Below are 19074 nucleotides of genomic sequence, written 5' to 3' on the forward strand. Positions count from 1 at the left end.
GACAATTCAATAGAACCGCCACCTTGTTAAAGGATTTACAAATAGCTATCAGGCCAACTTTGTTAAGAGATTTAGATCAATACTATAATGGTTAGAGAGTAAAAATGAGATTACTTGATTTTGGATGCAATTGAATTGTTGATTACAGATCTTAATTATAGCTTGTACTTGATCCTTCCTAATCAAATATATATTTTCAGTTCCATAAGGATATTTTGGTTATCCTTCTAATTCACTTGCTTACTACATCATTAGATCTTCAAAATCATCCATGCATTCACACTCTTACACACTTTTGAATTCTCAACTTAACCTCATACTTATTTCTTTCAATTTTCCAAGTCAACTCATATACAACTTAGAATAATTAATATTCATCTCCTCAGTTGACTAGAACCATTAGATAAATCAATTAAACTTAATATGCAAAAATAAGAAAATCCTTCATTACGTGACCCTACGTGGTAGAGACTAACTTAGAAATGTTTTTCCTATGTTAACCAAGTGAACTCAGTAAACATTGCATACTTGCACAGATCCTTTAGTAATTGAGTGAGCTCATTTAACACTAGTTCCATCCAACTTTTCCTTCATCAACAGGATGAACTCGATTAACACTCATCTCCTACAAACTTCCCTTTGACACTCGAGTGAACTTAGTAGACATTTCCTTCTAAACTATGCAAATTTTGGATTGCTTAGTAGCCATAGAAAACTATTTTCACTACCCAAGCAAGCTCGACATAAAATGACTGATAATGATATGCCATTTGTATAAAATCAAAGACTTAATCAATTATATCCAATGGAAAGTAACAGTAAGGCTTGATCTAATAATAAATTACAACTCACTTTGTATATGATAGATTTTTGTTTCTATCCTACATTCTACTTAGCTTTCACACACTTTTTGACTAATAACTTGTTCACCCTTAAAGCATCCATACCCTTAATCTTTCTTTCTTTGCTTTCCAATAGAAGTCTCTTCTTGTTGGTCACTGAATGAAACAATATCCTAGACTCCTTCTCTTCCTTAGGTTCTCACACATGAAAACCTTTGCTTTTGGTCAGTCATCTCTATATATAGAAAATTTAGATATTTTTCCATTCATCCTCTATCATCAATTTTAGGGTTAGGTAGGATTTGGTAAGATTCAATGAATCTACCCATCTTTTCATTTTATTCCCTTCTAAAAAATTCCCCTTTAATTCTCTTTAAATTCACCTCAAAATGGTTCATCCTAAATTTTGCGCCACTAACTCATCAAGCTTATCTTCTAAATGGTTCACACAATCCAAGAAATCAAACTTGTCAGCTTAGATTCATCGAATTCACAATCTTTCTCATAATGTTGACACTCAACATTAACTTTCTTTTGATGCTTGACACATACTACATTGTTGGGCATCCACTATCAAATAACTCAGCACAAACTAAAGTTTACTAGTCCTTGGCATCAACTAAAATTTACTTGGCTAACATTGTATCACTTAGCATATACTAAAATTTGACTTTGACTGGCTCTAACTAATTTTTTGCTTGGCTTACACTAACTTCTATCGACACCTATTGTGCAATTTTTTAAGCTTGGTAGACATAATTAATTTTACTTGTTCTCCAAAACTTAATTAGTGTTTCTATCCTTTGTAACCTTAAGCAGAGAATCAATGCACTATAATTTCACTATCTTAATTGATCTTTGTACTCCTTTTCCATATCATAACTCAACCTTTCCTCTAGGTGTTATTGTTACCTCATATGATCAAATCTTCTACATCAATCAAACAAATGATATTACTCAAATCATCTAAGCAATTATCGTACTAATAAGTAGCAAGTTTGACATCAGTACAAAACAATCATTGAAACATATTCTTATACTTGTATCAACCTATTTTCAACAATCCCCTCTTTGGAAATGATGGAAAACCAAACTTAATTAGTAAAACTAACAATAATACCGAAAATAAAATAATTCCATGCATTGAATTATCTCCCTCTATTAACAACTTTCATCTTCTGTATATGGGACAAAATTTTGTTCTGATCAAAAAACAATCAACTCATCCTTATGACTCCCTCTTGATCACTTCTTATATCTCCCTTAGCACTATCTCCCTTTGAATAGATATCCCATGTTTCTTGTATCTCTATCTTCTATAATCTCCCTCTCTGGATTACTAGATTTTTCCCTTTATTTCTATTTTTTCTTCCTTTTTGATAGCAATGCCAAAGACTTGTCATCTTTATATGTAGATATGAACATTTTTAGTTTCTCCTTTTGTCACCTAGCTTGTGACTAATTTGTAGTTCTAGCTCTTTGATTACCTTAGGATGCTCCTAAAGTAAGATCCATTGCATTAATGTATAACATATGTCAACCATCTAGTTTGATACAGGGAACTTCTCATGCTTTTTAAATAGCCTTGGATAAGGGTATCACCCCTAGCTTACCTCTTAGACACTCATGAGAATCCTTAGGTAATGCTTTTGTGAAGATATCAACTATTTTCTCTTTTTTGTTAACATATTCCATCTTCACCTCTTTATCTTGAACTAACTCTTTGAAGTAATGATACTTGATTGCAATGTGCTTTTTCTTTGTATCCATCACATGATTCTTTGATTTATTTATAGCACTTGCATTATCACAATAAAGTATCGAAAATGTTTAGTGATTTCCTCCTTCATACTTTTAAGTAGTTGTTTGATCCATATAATGTTTGTACAATATACTCTAGCAACAACATATTTAGCTTCAATAGTATATTGAGATATGCAGTTTTATTTCTTGCTAGTCCATGTAACCAACCATTTTCCTAAGAAAAATGCTCCTCCACTAGTTTTCTTTCTGTCATTACTATTTCTAGCCCAATCAGCATTAGTGTAGGCTCCCAACTCAAATTTCTCATTTTTCTTATAGTATAGACCATAATCTTTTGTGCCTTTAACATATCTCATTATTATCCTAACAACCATCAAATGATTCTCCCTAGGATTAGAAAATAATCTTGCAACTATCCCAACAAATAATGCAACATTAGGTCCTTTATGTACTACATATTGTAATTTGCCAATTATAGACATACATAATGTCCAATTCACCTCAGTTGAATCATCAATCCTTGAAATTTTATGTCCTATCACCATAGGTGTGCTTACTGGCTTGGAATCTTCCATTCCAAAAAACATCATTATCTCCTTTACATATTTTGATTGAGTGATGTATATACCATATTTCATCTAATGTACTTGCAAACCCACAAAGAACTTGATCTCTCCAAACATAGACATTTCAAATTGTTTCTTCATTTCATTTTAAAAAGCTTTACATAAAGTATCTTGACCACCAAATATGATATCATCAACAAAAAATTTAGATAGTACAATACCTTTTCCTTTCTATGTCTTTAAGTACAAATTGTTGTTATCATCGATCCTCTCAAATCCAATTTTCACAAGATAATTGTGAATCCTTTCATACCATGCTCTGGGTACTTGCTTCAAACCATATAAAACTTTGTGTAGTCCACATACCATGTTTTTTTATTGTCAACAAATCCTTTTGGCTATTCTATATAAACCTCCTCTTCCAATATACCATTCAAAAATGAAAATTTAACATCCATTTGATAAACTTTGAAAACTTTGTATGCAAAGTAAGAAAATAGAGTTCTTACTCTTTCTAATCTTGTAACAGGAGTGAAGTTTCTACATAGTCTATCCCTTCTTCTTGTGAAAATATTTTACAAACTAATCTTTCCTTGTTCCTTTTGACTTCACCATTTTCATCTAACTTCTTTTTGTACACCTGCATGGTGCCAATCACATTTTTATTTTCTAGTCTAGGAGCTAGAGTTTATGACTTATTTTTTTCAATTTATTCAATCTCTTCTTTCATGGCTTTACTCTAGTCCACATCTTCTAAAGAATCTTTCATTGCTTTAGGATCATGCATGCTAAGAAAATATATATCATTTTTCAACTTATTCCTTGTCATTGGTCTTGCATCTTTATCTCCAATGATTTGTGTTGTACGGTGATGTCTCTTGACATACTGTGACAATCTTGACTCTTCTCTATTTTCCCCATTTGGTCTCTCAACTTATGAATCACTATGTACATCTCTATCAGGTAATTCAACATCTCTTTCATGTACACTAATCTCAAAATCAAAATGTCCTCAACTTCATTATGTAACTTGGCACTTGAATGTAGCTCGATTCTTGAATGCAACTCAGCATTCATAGTATGTGACTCGATAGTCATTGAAACTTGCTATTGATTTATAACTTGATTTGCATCATCTTCATCAGCATTCATACTTCATAAAAGTATACGAATGATTTGTATTCCTCTAGTTCCTTCAAAGGTTCAGCCTCATGTACTTCTATATAATCATCAAATTTAACATTTGCACTTTCCCCAACTTAGTTAGTGTTAGAATTTAAACACTTATAAACTTTTATTCTTGTGGAATATCCAAGGAATATACCTTCTTCACTTTTTGCATCTAATTTACCATTCTTGAAATCTTTGAGAATATAAAACTTACTTCCAAATACCTTAAAATATTTTACATTGGGTAAGTATCCATACCATAGTTAAAAAGGTGTTGAATGGGTACCTTTCTTGACTTGCACATAGTTCAAAGTATAGACAGATGTACTTAAAGCTTCTTTCTAGTATTTCAAAGCAATATTTTTCTCCATAATGAGTGTCCTAGCACAGTCCATTACAAATTTGTTTCTCCTTTCAGCAATTTCATCATGTGGAGGGTTCCTAGGAGTAGATGTCTATCTTTTGATTCTTCTATCATTACAAAACTTCTCAAACTCATTTGATGTAAATTCTCCTCCTCTATCAAATCTCAAACATTTTAGACTTTTGTTTGTTTCCTTCTCAACTCTTGCTAAGTATGACTTAAATATTTGGAAAGCATCAGATTTCTATTTTAGAAACATAATTTTCATTAGTCTAGAATAATCATCAACAAATAACACAATGCACTTATCTCCTTTTTAGCTTTGCACATCAATTGGTCCACACAAGTTAGTATGAACAATCTCTAATATTCCTTTAGAGGTATGAATCTTACTCTTAAAACTTGACTTTGTCATTTTGTCTAACTAACATTGTTTGCAAACTATATTGTCATATTTCCTTAACTTAGGAAAACCTCTGACTCTTCTCATGTTACTAATACTAACCATGTTATCAAAATTAACATGTTATAACCTCTTGTTCCATAGCCAAAAATCATCAAATTCTAAAACTAACAAGTAGCATCATCCATATCAAGTTAGAGTAGATTACCTCTATCTTGATCACATTTTCCAATTAGTTTTCCATCAGCATTATATATCTTAGCAATCTTGTTCTCAAACTCAACCTTTCAACCTAAACTATTTAGTTGTGACACACTCAACAAATTATAGTTAAGTCCTTCAATATAATAAGCACTGTCACATAAAATATTTTTTGTGAGTTTGATAAAACCTTTTCCATTTATTAGACAGGGTGCATCATTACCAAACCTTACACTATTTCCTTCATAATAATTCAATGTAATGAACTTAATTTTATCTCCATTCATGTGATGTGAACACCAACTATCAATGATCCATCTATCATTCTTGTTCACATAAGACACCAGTGTTGTTGCCTCATCCTCATCAAAATCATCCTTCATTCCAACATATGCCACTTCATCATCATGATCATCAAATCCATCTTTAGTTTTCTCTTCAACAATGTAGCAAGACTTCTTGCCTTTGTCATTGTAATCTTTGTTGTTTTAATCTCTTCTACTTTTGTACTTGTCTCCACCTCTGTAATTCTTCTTTTGTAGACATCTAGCAGCAATATGACCAACCTCATTGCAATAGATAACTTACCTTTGAATTTTTCTTCACCTGTATGAAATCTCCTTGCTAGTACTGCTTCAAGTTGTTCTACATCCTTCTCATCTATATTAGTATCACTGGAAACATATTTTACCTTTTTCATCTTCTTTTTAGTAGGTCCCTTCAATGGTAGCTTGGCTTTGAAAGAAGATTCAATACTCTCAATTTTTAAGTTATCAAAATTAGATATCTCAAAAGCAATGAGCCTACCCACCAAACCTTCAAGAGTCAAATTAGAATGTGGTACACATCTTAGTTCTTGTATTGCAAAAACTCTAAGAGCATAAATGGGCAGAAGTGCTCTCAAAACTTTTCTTAGTATAGTCTCATCATCTATCTTATTAGTAGATCCTCTTATAGCATTAACAACATCCTTTATGCCTAAGTAGTATTGAGCAACATTCCCACCTTCTTGCATTTTCATATCATCAAACTTACCTCTAAGACTTTCATATTTGACTCTTAAAACATTTGGATCACCTCCATAGACGGTGTAAAGAGAATCTCACATTTTCTTTGCACTACCACAAACCTTGATATCATCAAACTTGACATAGCTTCGGATAGAGGCAATCTCCAACATTGCCTAGTTATGTTCTTTCTTCTTTTTCAGATCTTTAGTAGTTAGGCCTCCTATAGGATCAACATGCTCATTAGCTATGGTAGATTGTGTATGATCTCCAAGACCTCCTAGATGTAGCTTCATTAGACTTTTCCATGCAGGAAAGTTATCTCTATTAAGCTTGGGTACCTCTCTTTTTGACATCTTTATATTTTTCCTTTGGTACCTTCAAACTAGTCCTCTTAAGAAGATGGCTCTAATACCAATTCTTAGAATTCTTTAGAATAACTAAGAGGGGGGGGGTGAATTAGTTATCCAAGGTCAAGATGTAAAAATAATAGTTTTCACATTTTAGTGAACCCATATCCATAAAACATATGCATCATGCATGCATCGGTTAGATCATACACCCACTTAAACTTTATAGGTTACTATCAAACCAACTTTGTAGAAATGTAACCATGAAACATAATAAATTCAATAACAGATTTGACAGAATGATTTTACATGGAAACCTAATTTGGGAAAAACCCATAGTAACATGCTACTTCTTCTCACTCTTCTCAAGTGATGCTCTATGAAAGGCAAACCCTATTAAAGGTTGCAGTTCACACTATTAAATGTGACCTAGTTAGAGGATTTCAATCACCCTATTAGGAGTGAGCCTTATTAGAGGACTTTAGATCATGCACTTGGACTATCACCTAGTTAAGAGCTTTACAAATGACTGTCAGGTCAACTTAATCCAAAGGATTTACCCTAGACTGGTACAATGACTAGAATGTAATAGTAAGGCTTGATTTGATAACAACATACAAATCACTTTGTAGATTACAAAAATTTATTTTAGTCCTCCATTCTTCTTGTCTTTCACACTCTTTAGCTCTAATAGCTTTTCCACCTTTGAGCATCTATATCTTTAAGCCTTCTTGCTTTGCTTGCCAATATTAGTCTCTTCTCATGGGTCATTGAATGAAGCAATACCCTAGATTCCTTATCTTCCTTAGGTTCTCACACATGACAACCTTTATTTTTAAAATGACATCTCTATATATAGAAAATTTAGATCTTTTGTTGTTCATCCTCTGTCATCCATTTTAGGGTTAGGTAGGACTCAATGAATCTACCCATCTTTTTATTTTATTCCCATCTAGAAACTTATCCTTCAATCCTCTTTGAATTCACTTCAAAAGGGTTCATCTTGAATCTTGTGTCACCAGCTCATCAAGCTTATCTTCTACATGGTTCACACATTCCAAGAAATCAAACTTGTTAGCTTAGATTCATCAAGTTCATGATCTTTCTCATAATGCTAACACTCTACATTAACTTGCTTTTGATGCTCGACACATACTACATTTTTCAACATCCACTATCAATTCACTTGACATGAACTAAAGTTTACTGGTACTCAACATCAACTAACTTTACTTGGCTAACACTGTATCACTTGACATACACTAAAATTTGACTTTTCTCAGTGCTAACTATTTTTTTCTCAGCTTACACTAACTTTTCTCAGCACCTACTCTGTAGATTGTTAAGCTTTGCAGACATAATTCATTTTACTTATTCTTCTGAACTTAATTAGTGTATCAATCTTTTGTAACCTTAAGTAGATAATCAGTGCACTATAATTTCACTATATTAACTGATTTTTGAACTCAACCTTTCCTCTAGGTGCTATTGTTACCTCACTATCCTCTACATCAATCAAACAAATGATAGTACTCAAATCATCTAAGAAATTGTCTTACCAGCAAGTAGTAGGTTTGACATTAGTGACAAAAAAATGATTGGAACACATTCTCATACTTGTATCAATCTATTTTCAATAGATAGATCATGGTGTATGATGGAAAAAATTTGTGATAAGAAGTTTCATGAAATCAAATTTATGATAGAATTTTTTTCATGAATAAATAATAACTCAAACCAATGTAGTTTGATTTACAATAGTGCACGATAATGAAAATTTAAAACTTGTTGAATAAAATTAGAAATAAATATCATGTAAGATGACAAACCTTGAATGATGAGGTTCCATGGTGCTGAAAAATACCATTCATTTCTTGAAATCTACTTGTGAAATTGACCTAGTATTTAGGGCTTTTCTATAAGAAACCATTTGGTCTATACTTTTGTATGTTGTACTACCTCCCATGGTTATGTCCCATATATTTATAGACAATTAAGCCATGTATCATATCTCTATTTTTCATGAAACATTCATTCAAACTTTTACATATAGCTTCAAAATATTTCAATTAGATTAATCATTTTCTTCTCTCTTTTGTTCATTTTGATGGTGGATTGTAGAATGTGAATATGAAAATATTAATAGAAAGATTAATATAATCTAATCAAGAAATATTCAACCTAATATTATGCTGATATTCAAAGAAATATTCAAATATCTAAAAGGTCAAAAGAAATATTCAATATATTCTTTTGAGCTTCTATCAGCCTAGCCTTAAAACCTTCTTGTGTCTCTTTCTTATTGAGGCATAAAGCATGTTCTTCCAAATATTCCTTGTTGTTCATCTTTGTCAATCAACTAAAAGAAAAATATAACTTAATAACTAACTAGAACCTTAATAATAAATCCCTTGGTCATTGTTCTTTGGGAACTTCTACTTGTCTTAAATTTTTCATTAAGAATCATAGCAAGTGTAACTATGAGCCACATACATCTTTTCCTATGAAAAAATTACTTGAATGTAATTAATTCACAAATAGAAAATAGTATAATGACCCTATAAGATAAGAATTTGAATTGAAATTATTTCTTTTAAACCAGAAAAGATAGGAAACATGTCTTGAAGAAACTAGCCATTTGATAAAATATCCATTTGTTACAAATTAGTCTAGTGATAAAGTAACTAGATTAGTATGGAAAAAATTTTCATTTTCACATTAGTCTAATATCATTTTCACATTCTATGATTCATTTTTAGAAATTTTCATTTTCACATTAGTCTAATATCATTTTCACATTCTATGATTAATAACAAAAGAAGAAGAAGATTTGAACAAGCCAAAAAAAGGCCTTGGTAAAAATTAAAGGTAAAAAATTGACCTCAAATGTACTAGTGTGTGAGTGATGACACACCTTTTAACGTAACATGTTGATTAGTAAAATTAATGAAAAATTATTAGGTTGTATTTTTCCAATCAACATGGATGTTATATCCTTAGCTCCCAACCATTGATTTAGAAAATAGGTTGTCTATTTTAGATAAGTGAATGCCTTCTGTGTATTAACAATATCTGATGTGACACATGTGGTTTCAAAATATGGGTAAAAGGCATGTTCATAAGCTAAAAATCAATCTATTGAGGAGGTACATATTAGTTTTCATCCACTAAGGAATGAGTAAATTCTTAAATAATAAAATTTGTACAATTTACCTTTTGAAAAATTACAATCTTATGAAATATCTAAGCTAAAAAAATTATTTTATAACAATATAGATAACTAAATATAATTTAAGAAAAATATTGAGAAACTTATTATATAAAGTCATAAATTATTTAAAATAGGATGAGAAGTTATGTATTCAATATTAGATACTATATTAGAATAGGCTTGAATAGGATTTCAGTGACTAGATCTTTTATTTCTTTATTAGAATTGGTAAAGTCATCTCTCTCCTTATAAACAAGTAGGTAACTTCTTTCAATATTATAAGCATGGTCCTTTCTTATAGTTGGAACATTTTTGGGTTTCAAATACTCCCAATCTAATTCTCTGAGTCTTTTTTCAAGGAGATCTTTAAGGTAATCCAATAGTTCTTCTTCGTTAGATCTCGGATGGTCTTTCATGTAACATGTTATGCCTAAAACTAATTCTCCATGATTTGCCTTAGCCTTCAAAACCAATCAATTGAGTTAGAATTAAATTCATTTGGACATATAATTAATTTTATTTATTTTACATGTACACTTTTTATCATACATACACATTTAATATTCTGAATATAATAACATTCCATACCTTAAAGGTTCAAGTGTCTCCTTTTAGTCTAAGGGGTAAACATAAGAGTTCATTAAACCTTGAAAGGTAGTCCATTTCTAGAAGGATGTCATCTGAAAGAAGGGCATGTAATGTTAATGTAGGTTACAACATGGTTACATGATACCCTAAACTTGGTGCACCATTTTCTAAATATTCTTCTAAACTTAGAATGTACCCGTTATCAAGCCACTCTACTTTTGTTGCAAGGCTTGTCAAATAATGTCAAATAATGTTCCCACTACACACAAAAACAACACATTCACTTGAATTTGTGTGATTTTCTCTATGCAAAAATTATACGTATGAGTTTAATCATAAAAATAAATATCGTTAAAGAAATTAAATTAAAATACAAAATTAATTGTAAAATTAAACTTTTTGACTATCTATCTCTCTATCTATCTATATGTATATTATATACTTTTTTGAATGTATTGCATGTGTGTTTAATTGTAAAAAAATAAATTAAATAAATCTAGTTAAAATACAAAATTAATTACATAATTTAATTTTTTGACTATCTCTCTCTGTATATATATATACACACACTCTTTTGAATGTATCATAAAATACTCTCTCTCTCTCTCTCTCTCTCTCTCTCTCTCTCTCTCTCTCTCTCTCTCTTTCTCTCTCCATTCAAAAATGTAGATTTGACATCCATTTGATATACCTTGAATCCTTTATAAGTAGACTATGCAACCAAAGTTCTTACTCCTATTCTGACTAGAGGGGCAATGTTGATCTCTAAGCCTATCTTGTCTATTAGTGTCCAAAAACTTAGTCATTTACTAGGTAAGGATGAATGATCATCACTATGACTGAGTCATCTAGTAAAGGCCAAGCATAATGGACTTCTTTATTTTTCATAACATGTCAAGAAAGTTAGTGATTGCCAAGCACCACAATTTGGATGAAGCACATACATGAGCTAAGTTTTATTAATAGAGACCAAGTAAACCGTGAAGACAATATTTTCCAAGAAAATAGAGAAGCATATGCACATAGAAGCTAAGTGCTAGTATAAATGTGAACAATGACCGAGTGTCAATGCATTCAAATGGTGAGTAGTACAGTTTTTTCATACAAGTTTGTAATTGCACGAACAAATATTTAAACTATTTTGGCCAACTTACTTATGATATTTAATATTTATAGAGATAGTTAAGATGGAGATTAAACATCATCATAGAAGGTAATGATCCTAAGGAATTCAATTTAACCAATTAGAAAATCAGATAGAAACAAAAGAAATGATGAATTATAAATCATTGATTAAGATCTAGAACTTTCATAGAACATATATTTAAGGAGGGTTTTAACCCTATAATCAATGTATGGGTATGAAAGTAAGTAAGTGTGTGTGTGATGAGAATAAGTGAACAAAGGATAGAATAGACTAAGGAAGGCTAATTCTAGAATCAGTTTAGACAAGGGAAATTGAATCAATGAATGATTGAAAGGGGATATCAGATTGAGAGATCACATTAGAGATTTTATAGATGAGATCCAAAATCATCTTGCAGAGAAAACTAAGTGTTAGATACTAAATAAATTTTGAATCAAGGAAAATCTCTTAACAATGTGATCCTAATGGTTCTATGTAAACCTCCTAACCAAGTCATTACTTAGTTATAAGTGTTAAATATTTTAACATGGTAGGACGTAATAGCCTTGAAGTTTTTAATAGGGAAGACCCCTCATAGGGTAGTTCATAGATTATGATAACATATTGTAACCCTGACATGTTAACTTTATTGTTGCAACAATGAATATGTGTGGGATTCATCCTCACCTTAGTTTTACCTTCACATTGAAGTGTTTATGGTTTACCAAATCATTTATGTTATGTATTAAATCTTTCATGGATGTGATATATTTCATTTATGTTTCAACATTATAGTTTCATTGTTAGATCTAAGTTGTGAGATGGTGAATTCAGTAATTTGGTTTTGAATTATAAGTTTAAGATCTTGAATCACACCCCCTCCCCCCCTCCACTCCTCATAGTATCTTGTTTACTAATAATCCTTCCAATATGGAAAATGTTTCCTCGTAGTCAACACCTTCCTCTTGTGCATACCAATCTAGCTTTATTTCTTGTAACTTCACCTTTCTCATTCATCTTGTTTCTAAATACCCATTTCCAATAAAAAAAAATCTTTAGGTTTGGGTACTAGAGACCATGTTTTGTTCTTTTCAATCTATTCAATTTCTTCATTGATAGCTTTTACCCAATCTTCATTCTCTAAAGAATTTTTAATAGATTTAGGCTCAAACTCACAAAGTAAGCATGTATCACTTCCAAGTCTCTTTCTTGTCATAACACTACATTTTGCATCTCCAATAATTTCTTGTAGTTTATGATATCTTTTTAAATATTTTCTAGATCAATGGGTTCATCTTAAAAAATAATTTCAAGCTCATCATATTTTCTTTGTTAAGGTTTTAGTTCAAGTTTTGCATTCTTGGCATATCTTCCTATTATTCAGCTTCCTTTGTCTGTGACTTGACATCATATATCTATTGCTTGACACCCACAATCCATTGCTTGGCAACTAACTATTGCAACTTGACATTCCTAGTCTGCTAAGGATCCATAGCTTTGATCTCTTGTTTAGGTAGAGTGCTTGGAGAACTTTCATTTATATATATGAATTAATTGTAATCTTTAGGGGCTGTCTTATATTCAACTTCATCTTTCTCTACAAATTCATGACCTTTCATATTTGCACATTCCACAACCTTTTTACTGTTAGAATTCAAAAGCTTTACTCTTGGTGGAATATCCTAGGAATATGCCTTCATCGCTTTTAGCATCGAGTTTTCCATTCCTATTATCTTTAAATATGTAACATTTTCTTCTAAAGACTTTGAAATATTTCACATTAGGTGTATAACCATACAATAATTCAAAAGGTGTAGCATTTGTAACATTCTTGACATACAAACTATTTAGAGTATAAATAATTGTGCTTACATGTTCTCTCCAATATTTATGTGACACATTTTTCTCCATCATCAATGTTATAGAAAAAGCAATGATTGATCGATTCCTTCTTTTAGTTATTCTATTCTAAGGAGGGGTCCTAGGTGCAAACATATGCCTTTTGATTCCTCTATCATTGTAGAATATTTTGAACTCATTGGAAATGAATTCACAACATCTATCAAATCTTAGACACTTCAGACTCTTCCATGTCTCTTTTTCAACTCTAGTCAAATACCACTTAAACAACTTTAAAACATGAGTTTTTTCTTTAAGAAACACCATAGTCATCATCATAGAGTAGTCAACAACAAATAAAATAAAATATTTGTCTTCATAGTAGCTTTAAACTCCAATAGTTCCACATAAGTTAGTATGAAATAGTTCCAAAATGTCATCATATGAATACATTTTTCTCTTAAAACTAGGCTTTGTCATTTTTTCCAAGTGGCATTATTTACACATAGCATTGTCGAGTTTCTTGATTTTAGGAAATCCTCTTACTCTTTTCATTTTACTAATGCTAACCAAATTATCAAAATTTTCATGACATAACTTTTTGTGTCATAACCAAATATCTTCATATTGTGGAAAAAAGCATGTCTTATCAGATAAATCTAGGTATAATAAGTTACCTCTTGTTTGGTCACCACTTCCAATCAGTTTACCATGAACATCAAATATTTTGGCCTTTCTATGATGGAATTCAACTCTATAACTTGATTTGTTTAACCATAAAACACTAAAAAATTTATAGTTAGTCCTTCAACCCAATAAGTATTGTCACACTTAATTTTATTAGTTAGTTTAACTGTCCCTTTACCTTTTACAAGATATGGAACATCATTATCAAATTTTACACAACCACCTTTGTATGGTCCAATGTCCTCAAATTTACCTCTATCATGAGTCATGTGATTAGAACAACTACTTTCAAATATCCATCTATCACTTATGTTCACATAAGAAATTAAAGTAGTTTTCTCATCTTCATCAAAATCTTCTTTCATAGAAACCTAGACTACTCCATCACTACATTCAGGCTCATTATCAGTTTCTTCTTTAGCAATATAATAGGATTTCTTACCTTTGCCCTTGTAGTCCTTGTTCTTCCTGAAAACTCAATAATCCCTTCTTCATTTCTACCTGCTCTCATCCTTGTCTTCTCTTTCAAAACACCTTGCAACAATATGAAAAACCTTTTTGCGTGAATTTTTTTTTTAATATGAAATTTACATTTATATTTTCCTTTGCGTCTTCCAAATCCCCTAGCTATCATTTCCTCAAGTTCATCAATTTCATCATCAAAAGTTTCATGGTCATTTTTCCCATTTTTCTTTTCCTTTCTTGCTAAGAGTGAATAGTGATTTAAAAGGAGATTCAATAGTAGCAATATAGTAATTATGAAAATTTGACAACTCAAAAGAAGCGAGCCTACCAATTACACCTTCAAGAGTTAGGTTATTACCTAGTGTACATCTTAGCTCTTGTATTGCAAAGACCCTAATAGCATAAATAAGAAGTAGAGTTCTCAATACCTTGTTTATTATTGTTTAATCTTCTATATTTCCATTAGGTCCTCGAATAGCATTGACAACTTCTTTGATTCTTGTACACTATTGTACTATGTTCTCACCTTAATTCATTTTCATCTCATCAAATTTACCTCTCAAGCTTTCTGATTTGGCTCTCAAGACATTATCATCTCTTCCATAAATGGTCTTCAGTTTATGCCACATTTCCTTTGAATTCTTGCATTCCTTTAGGTCATAAAACTCAGCATAGCTTAGGGCTGAAACAATCTCCAACATTGACTAATTATGTTTTTCTTTTAGTTGTTGGGAATTCAAAGGGACTATTGTTATGTCCACATATGCATTGTCCAAAAAATCCAATGCAACATCATGAATATTGGTTATATGCAATGTCATCAACTTCTACCATGCAGGAAAGTTGTATTTGTTCAACTTTGGTACCTCTCTCTTGTATGCCATAATCTTTATCTTTGAGTACCTTAAAACTCTTATTTATAAGCACCAATGATCTAATACCAATTGTTAGAATATTTAGAATAACTGCGGGGGGAGCGGGGGTGAATCAGTTATCCAAGGTCCAAATTTACCAATTGAACAAACACTTAAACAATTTTAGATCTTATTATTCCATTTCTTGGCCTCTATAGTAAAATATTTTCAATATTAATTGGTTGTCTTGTGTCCTTTAAAATAATATACTTGCATAATGTAAAATTAATACAATAAAGCATCACAATAGCCCAAATTGGGAAACCCAACAATAACATGTCACCAATTTTTACTCTTCTAAAGTGAGCCCTTTTAGGAGCCAACCCTATTAAAGCTTATGATACAACTATTAAATGTGGCCTTCTTAAAGGATTTAATCACTCTATTAGGAGTGGCCTTGTTAGAGGACTTTAGAAATTTTTATTAGAATGTGACCCAATTAAAGGATTTACATAGATTTTTAGGTCCTTATGACTATTAGATCAACCTTGATTAAAGGATTTAAAATACTCTTTAGAATGGTTAGAAATTATCAACATAATTATTCTATTTAGTAATACTCATTTTGCATGTTGAGATCTCTATTTAGCTCCTCATATTGATTCACTATATGGCCTCCATTGTCATTTCAATTTGAGATTCTCTTGGAAAATCTTCAAGATATCACCTTCACTTCTTCTCAACTCAATCAAATCTCTTACTTAGATTTGGAAGTCAATAACATTAGTAATAGCTCCAAATCTTAGGAACTCTTTTAAATGTACACAAATTCTTTGCTCTCTTCTCTTCTATGCACACATATTGAAAGTTCACCTCTGTACCTACTTAAATAGATAGTTTTGATCCATTAGATAAAATGTATATACTTGTAATTTTTTATCCCTTCTTTTTTAGAAACTTCTCCTTAAATTTATCTCTGAGATGATTTACCTTATCCTCTCCTGGAATTAAATGATCCAACTCATCAATCCTTATCTTCAACATGTTTTCCATATCCCAAGAAATCAAATTAGTTGGATATGTTGAAAACAATTGATTAATTGTGTATTATCTTTGATGTTACACAAAATTTCATATCATTAACAATCAGTGTATGTCAAGCAGGGATAACTTTAAGGAACCCCCCCATCCCAAAATTTATAAAATTGTGGTGAATCACATGTCATTTGGGCGAAAAAAATTAATAGTGTTGGCGAATTATGCATCAATTGATGGATATTTGGTGGCAAATTTTTTAATAGTTTAGACAATTTTTATAAAATAATGGCGATTATAATTTTTTTTTAAAATAAAATTATTAATATTGATGGCGAATTATGTTTTCAAATGTAATTATGTTACATGTATTATTTGAGAGGTCAGACTATTTGATGATCCAAGACTAATGGCTGAGGTTTAATTTCAGCCAAAATTCTTGAAGGAAGAAGAATTGTTGAGGTAGTCATCATAATGTTGACACATATCAAGGTAAGTTGTCTATGGAGTACAATGTCACTCATAAAAAAAAATTCACATAGGAAAATGGGAATTGGGCAAATGATGATCATCGAAAGAGACACTCAATTAATTTTGTGGCAAATAAGAGTAAACATTAAAGAGAAATATGGGTGAAGAACTCGACTACCAAACTCTATATGAGTACATTATAAAATCTGGGCAAACCGATCAACTAGTATATGATGTTTTTTTAGCCAATTTCTATAGCCCAATCGAGACATATTAGCCAATTGGTGAATAATAGCCACTAAAAAAATCTCTAATGTCAAGTCACTTAGGTGATTAAGATAGTTTGTTGTGTCTGCTAAGCATTCTAGAGTTTTCCATGTTCAAAATACAATGTCTACCAAGTTCATTCAGTTGTCAAAGAAAAGTTTGTAGAAGTTGAGTGTTAATCGAGTTCACTCGATTAATGAAGAAAATGTTGGATGGAACCAATGTTAATTGAGTTCACTTAGTTACCAAAGAAACTTTGTGAATATGCAGTATTAGTTGAGTTCACTAGGTTAATACAAGAAAATTATTTCTAGGTTTGTGTCTACCAAGTAGGGTTGACTAATGAAGAGTTCAATTGATTTAATTGTTGGTTCGAGCCAACTAAGGAGATGAATATTTAGTATTCTAAGTTTTATTCAAGCCAAATTTAACCTAATACATTTCAAAATCTATTTAGATATTAGAAGGCCTCACCTCTTAAGTCCCCAAAATCTCCAAAAGCTACTGAGTTGCAACCAGTGCAACCTGAGTCACAATTAGAAGCTACCAAGCTAGTTCTAGAGAAAACTGAGTCAGACAGACCCAAGTCACTAACAATGGAGATGAGTTTCACATAGAAGATCATGAAAAGGTGAGTGGAATATGTTCTAAATCTAAAGTACCTATATTAGCAAGATATGTCAGAAGGCACCATGCACTTGATCAGATCATTGGAGACAAGTCAAATGGAACAATGACAAGAAACAAATTTTAAGGCACATATTTGCTTGGTAAATTTGAACCTAGAAATGTTAAAGATGCTTTAGACAATGAAATTTGGATTAAGGCTATGAATGAAGAAATAGAATAGATAGAGAGGAATAGGACTTGGACTCTTGTTGCTAGACCCAAGGATAAAAATGTAATTGGCACAAAGTGGGTTTTATAAATAAGCTAAATAAAGATGGAAAAGATTCAAGAAACAAAGCTATGTTAGTTTGTAAAGGTTATTCTCAAGAAGAAGGTATTGATTATGGTAACATTTTTGCTCCCGTTGAAAGATTAGAAGATGTTTTAACTTTACTAGCATATGCAACACACAAAGGATTTAAATTTTATAAAATGGATGTAAAATCTACATTCTTGATGAGAAAGTCTACATAGAATAACTTGAAGGTTTTATAGATCCTAGCAAAAGAGATATGATCTAAAAATTATAAAAGCATTGTATGGTCTCAAGCAAGGTCCCATAGCTTGGTATGAAAGACTTCATAACTAGATAAATTTTGGTTTTAAAAGAACAAATGATACCAACAACCTATATATCAAAGAAGGACCAGACAAGAAGATTGTGTTGGCAAATTTTTTTGTGGATGACACTTTATTTATAGGAAATGATGACTTATTCAAGGCATTTTTAGAAGAGATGAGTAAAAAAATTGAGATGTCCATGTTTCAATAGATTAAATTCTTTGTTAGATTGTAGATCCAATAGAAGAAAGGTGGCATCTATATTACTCAATCCAAATATATCGAGGAGATACTAAAGAATTTTAGAATGGATGATTCAAGACCAATTGGAACACCTATGTCTACTAGACATAAGCTTTCCAAAAATGATGATTCCAAAGTGGTAGATCAAACCACATATAGATCAATGATTGGAAAATCGTAGTATGTAGTACACACAATGCTTGATATTGCATTAGTAGTTGGTATGGTAGGCAGATTTTCAGAAAATCCCAAAGAAAATCACATCATGGAAATCAAGAGAATAATGAGGTATTTGAAAGGTACTAACGACTATGGATTATGGTACAAAAAAGAAGGCAATTTGGATTTGAAAGCATTCATATATGCTAATTAAACAAGAAGTATTATGATA

This window comes from Cupressus sempervirens, chromosome 1 (assembly GCF_028749045.1).
Source record: "Cupressus sempervirens isolate cs-2001-9-10 chromosome 1, ASM2874904v1, whole genome shotgun sequence".
NCBI classification, from domain to species: domain Eukaryota; kingdom Viridiplantae; phylum Streptophyta; class Pinopsida; order Cupressales; family Cupressaceae; genus Cupressus; species Cupressus sempervirens.